The sequence below is a fragment of the Callithrix jacchus genome, chromosome 2 (assembly GCF_049354715.1).
Source record: "Callithrix jacchus isolate 240 chromosome 2, calJac240_pri, whole genome shotgun sequence".
Classification (NCBI taxonomy): Eukaryota; Metazoa; Chordata; class Mammalia; order Primates; family Cebidae; genus Callithrix; species Callithrix jacchus.
In genome coordinates, this window is record NC_133503.1 from 191,180,801 (window position 1) to 191,186,791 (window position 5,991).

The window sequence follows — 5,991 nt, forward strand, 5'->3', positions numbered from 1 at the left end:
TAAAAGAGTCACATTTCAAGAAACTAGGACAAGAGTCCTAGTTTAGGAGAGAAGTGGTCACAATTTAATCAGTCAGTGTTGCTTGTAGGTGTTGTGTGTGTGTTCATGGTCCTATCTCCTGATAATGGTGAGTCATTCTTGCAACTAAAATAAATTCTAATAAGTTCATATGCATAGTGTACTTTATATAAATGCTATGAGTGGGTTACAAGAAAAATTAACTTTGAAACAAGTTGCACTGCAATTTTGACACCTGAGAGTGGTGTTGTAAGGCTTGCTAGTAGATCTGAATGTAATGTTATTCAAATACCATCCAATAGTGTTTGCTGGTGTCTTTCAGTGATTGAATATTGCTGTAGGTTACAATTCTTCATAAAACTGATGATATATTTCCATCATTAACAAAAGAAATGAGTGGAGGATCCAAGATGGCAGAATAGGAACAGCTCTGAAGTGCAGTTCCCAGAGAGAACAACAGCATGAGTAATCACATTTCCAAATGAGTTTTCACTGCCCACAGACCAGGAGATTCACTGGCTGAAAAGTGCCACGAGTTTCCAGCATGGCTGCTTCAGCCAGGCAATCAGGTCTCTGCACAAAAACAGAAATCCGGGTGGCCATTTTAACAGGCCCCTGGAGTGCCTGGGAGACAGAGCCACCCATTCAACTGAAAAAAAGGGGGCTAAAACAGGGAGCCAGGTGATCTGGCTCACTGGGTCCCACCCCAACAAAGACCTGCAATCTGAAATGCTCTGGATTGAGAATTTCGCAGCAAATGCAACTGGACCTGGGCTGCTCCAGCTCTCTGGGAGGAAGGGCGTCCGCCATTACTGAGGCAGTCCACCTCTACTGAGGCAGTCTGTCATTACCAAGGCAGTCCACCATTGCTGAGGCGGACTGCCATTACTGAGGCAGTTCTAACTATACCGCTGTAAACAAATCCTCAAGGAAGTTCACACAGCACCTGTGCAGAGCCCACAGCAGCTCAGCAATGCCTCTGCTGGCAGACTGTTGCCAGGCTACCTCCGCTGGGCAAGGCATCTCTGAAAAAAGGCAGCAGCATGTCAGGAACTTATAAATAAAGCCCCACCTTCCTGGGACAGAGCATCTGGGAAAAAAAGGTGCTTATGAGTTCCGCTGCAGCAGACTTAAACGTACTTGCCCAGCAGCTCTGAATGGAACAATGGAGCTCTGAGCACAGCACTTGAGCTCCTATAAGAGACAGACTATCTCCTCAAACAGCTCCCTGACACCCGCATATCCAAAGAGACACCTCATAAAGGAGAGCTCAGGCTGATCTCTGGCTGGTGTCCTTCTGGGACAAAGATAACAGAAGAAGAAACTGGCAGCAACCCTTACTGTTCTGCAGCCACTGCATGTGATCCCCAGGCAAGCAGAGTCTGGAGTGGACCTCCAGCAGTCCTGCAGTAGAGGGGCCTGACTATTAGAAGGAAAACTACAAAAGCAGAAAGAAATAACTACAATATCAACAAAAAGGACATCCACTCAGAGACCCCACCTGAAAGTCACCAATTACAATGACCACAGGTAGATAAATCCACAAAGATGGGAAGAAATCAGCACAAAAAGGATGAAAACACCTAAAACCAGAACCCCACTCCTCCTTCAAGGGATCACAACCTCTCACCAGCAAGGGAACAAAGCTGGATGGAGAACAAGTCTGATGAATTGACAGAAACAGGCTTCAGAAGGTGGGTAATAACAAACTACTCTGAACTAAAAGAACATGTTCTAACCCAATGCAAAGAAACTAAGAACCTTGAAAAGAGGTTTGACGAAATGCTATTGAGAATAAACAGCTTAGAGAAGAATGTAAGTGACTTGATGGAGCTGAAAAACTCAACATGAGAGCTTCATGAAGCATACACAAGTTTCATTAGCTGAATCAACCAAGCAGAAGAAAGGATATCAGAGATTGAAGATCAACTCAATGAAATAAAATGAGAGGCATGATTAGAGAAAAAAGAGTGAAAAGATATGAACAAAGCCTCCAAGAGATATGGGATTATGTGAAAAGACCTAGTCTACGTTTGAGGTGTACCTGAATGTGATAGAGAGAATGAATCCAAGCTGAAAGACACTCTTCAGGTATTATCCAGGAGAACTTCCCCAATCTAGCAAGGCAGGCCAACATTCAAGTACAGGAAATACAGAGACCACCACAAAGATATTCCTCAAGGAGAGGAACCCCAAGGCACATAATCATCAGATTCACCAGGGTTGAGATGAAGGAAACAATGCTAAGGGCAGCCAGAGAGAAAGGTTACTCACAAAGGGAAGCCCATCATACTCACAGCAGATCTCTCGGCAGAAACCCTACAAGCCAGAAGAGAGTGAGGGCCAATATTCAACATCCTTAAAGAAAAGAACTTTCAACCTAGAATCTCATATCCAGCCAAACTAAGCTTCATAAGTGAAGGAAAAATAAAATCCTTTATAAACAAGCAATCGCTGAGAGATTTTGTCACCACCAGGCCTGCCTTGTAAGAGTTCCTGAAAGAAGCACTAAACATAGAAAGGAACAACCAGTATCAGCTACTCCAAAAACATACCAAATTGCGAAGAGCATTGACACAATGAAGAAACTATGTCAACTAATGGGCAAAACAACGAGCTAGCATCAAAATGGCAGGATCAAATTCACACATAACAATATTAACCTTAAATGTAAATGTTGACACAATGAAGAAACTATGTCAACTAATGGGCAAAACAACCAGCTAACATCAAAATGGCAGGATCAAATTCACACATAACAATATTAACCTTAAATGTAAATGTGCTAAATGCTCCAATCAAAAGACACAGACTGGCAAATAGAATAAAAAGTTAAAACCCATGGCTGTGCTGTATCCAGGAAACCCATCTCATGCGCAAGGACACACGTAGGCTCAAAATTAAAGGGATGGAAGGGATGGAGGAAGATTTACCAAGCAAACGGAGAGAGGAAAAAAAAAAAAAGCAAGAGTTGTAATTCTAGTCTCTGATAAAATAGACTTTAAACCAACAAAGATCAAAAGAGACAAAGAAGGGCATTACATAATGGTAAAAGGATCAATGCAACAAGAATAGCTAACAATCCTAAATAGATAAGCACCCAATACAGGAGCACCCAGATACATAAAGCAAGTTCTTAACAATCTACAAAGAGACTTAGACTCCCACACAATAATAGTGGGAGACTTTAACCCTCCACTGTCAATTTCAGACAGATCAATGAGACAGAAAATTAACAAGGATATCCAGGACTTGAACTCAGATCTGGACCAAGCAAACCTAATAGACATCTATAGAACTTTCCACCCCAAATCCACAGAATATACATTCTCAGCACCACGTCACACCTACTCTAAAACTAACCACATAATTGGAAGTAAATCACTCCTCAGCAAATGCAAAAGAACAGAAATCATAACAAACAGTCTCTCAGACCACAGAGCAATCAAATTAGAACTCAGGATTAAGAAACTAACTCAACTGCACAACTTAATGCAAACTGAACACCTGGCTTTGGATGTTGACTGGCTAAACAATGAGAAGAAGGCAGAAATAAAGATGTTCTTCGAAACCAATGAGAACGAAGATACAATATACCAGAATCTCCAGGACATATTTCAAGCAGTGTCTAGAGGGAAATTTATGGCAATAAATGCCCATGAGAAGCAAGGAAAGATCTAAAATTGTCACCCTATCATCAAAATTGAAAGAGCTAGAGGAGCAAGATAAAACAAAAAAATCAAAACCTAGCAGAAGACAAGAAATAACTAAGATCAGAGCAGAACTGAAGGAAATAGAGACACAAAAAAACCCATCAAAAAAATCGATAAATCCAGGAGCTTGTTTTTTTAAAAGATCAACAAAATAGACCACTAGCCAGATTTATAAAAAAGAAAAGAGAGAAGAATCAAATAGATGCAATAAAAAATGATAAAGGGGATATCACCACCATTTTCACAGAAATACAAACCATCATCAGAGATTACTACAAACATCTCTATGCACATAAACCAGTAAACCTGGAAGAAATGGATAAATTCCTGGACACTTACACCCTCCCAACCCTAAACCAGGAAGAAGTTGAAACCCTGAATATACCAATAACAAGGTCTGAAGTTGAGGCAGCAATTAATAGCCTACCAACCAAAAAAGGCCAGGTCCAGATGGGTTCACAGACGAATTCTACCAGACACACAAAGAGTAGCTGGTACCACTCCTTCTGAAACTATTCCAAATAATCCAAAAATAGGGAATCCTTCCCAAATCATTTTATGAGACCAACATCATCCTATTACTAAAACCTGGTGGAGACTCAACAAAAAAAGAAAACTTCAGGCCAATATCCATGATGAACATAGATGCAAAAATCTTCATTAAAATACTGGCAAACAGATTGCAACAGCACATCAAAAAGCTTATTCATCACGATCAAGTAGGCATCATCCTGCGGATGCAAGGCTGGTTCAACATACGCAAGTCTATAAACATAATCCACCACAGAAACAGAACCAAAGACAAAAACCACATGATTATCTCAATAGATGCAGAGAAGGCCTTCAACAAAATTCAACAGCCCTTCATGCTAAAACCTCTCAAGAAAGTAGGTATCGATGGAACATATCTCAAAATAACAAAAGCTATCTATAACAGAACCACAGCCAATAGCATACTGAATGTGGAAAAACTGGAAGCATTCCCTTTGAAATCTGGCACTAGACAAGGATGCCCTCTCTCACCACTTCTATTCAATATAGTATTGGAAGTTCTAGCCAGAGCAATCAGGCAAGAAAAAGATATAAAGGGTATTCAATTAGGAAAAGAGGAAGTCAAATTGTCTCTATTTGCAGATGACATGATTGTATATTTAGAAGACCCCATCGTCTCAGCCCAAAGTCTCCTTAAATTGATAAGCAACTTCAGTGAAGTCTCAGGATACAAAATCAATGTGCAGAAATCATAAGCATTCTTATACACCAATAACAGACTTAAAGAGAGCCAAATCAAGAATGAACTGCCATTCACAATTGTTACAAAGAGAATAAAATACCTAGGAATACAATTAACAAAGGATGTAAAGAACGTCCTCAAGGAGAACTACAAACCACTGCTCAAGGAAATAAAAGAGGACACAAACAGGACACAAACAAATGGAAAAACATTCCATGCTCATGGTTAGGAAGAATCAATATTGTGAAAATGGCCATATTGCCCAAAGTACTTTATAGATTCAGTGCTATCCCCATCAAGCTACCTATGACCCTTTTCACAGAACTGGAGAAAACCACCTTAAACTTTATATGGAACCAAAAGAGAGCCCCCATAACCAGGACAATCCTAAACAAAAAGAACAAAGCTGGAGGCATCATGCTACCTGACTTCAAAATATACTACAAGGCTACAGTAATCAAAACAGCATGATACTGGTATCAAAACAGAGATATGGATCAATGGAACAGAACAGAAGCCTCGGAGGCAATGCCACACATCTACAACCATCTGATCTTTGACAAACTTCACAAAAACAGCAATGGGGAAAGTATTCCCTGTTTAATAAACAGTCTTGGGAAAACTTGCTAGCCATGTGCAGAAAGCAGAAACTGGACCCCTTCCTGAAACCTTATACTGAAATTAACTCCAGATGGATTAAAGATTTAAACATAAGACCTAACACCATAAAAACGCTAGAAGAAAATCTAGGCAAAACCATTCAGGACATAGGCATAGGCAAGGACTTCATGACTAAAACAACAAAAGCACTGGCAACAAAAGCCAAAATAGACAAATGGGATCTAATTAAACTCCACAGCTTCTGCACAGCAAAAGAAACAGTCATTAGAGTGAACCGGCAACCAACAGAATGGGCAAAATTTTTGCAATCTACCCATCTGACAAAGGGCTAATATCCAGAATCTATGAAGAACTAAAACAGATTTACAAGAAAAAAGCAAACAAACCCATTCAAAAGTGGGCAAA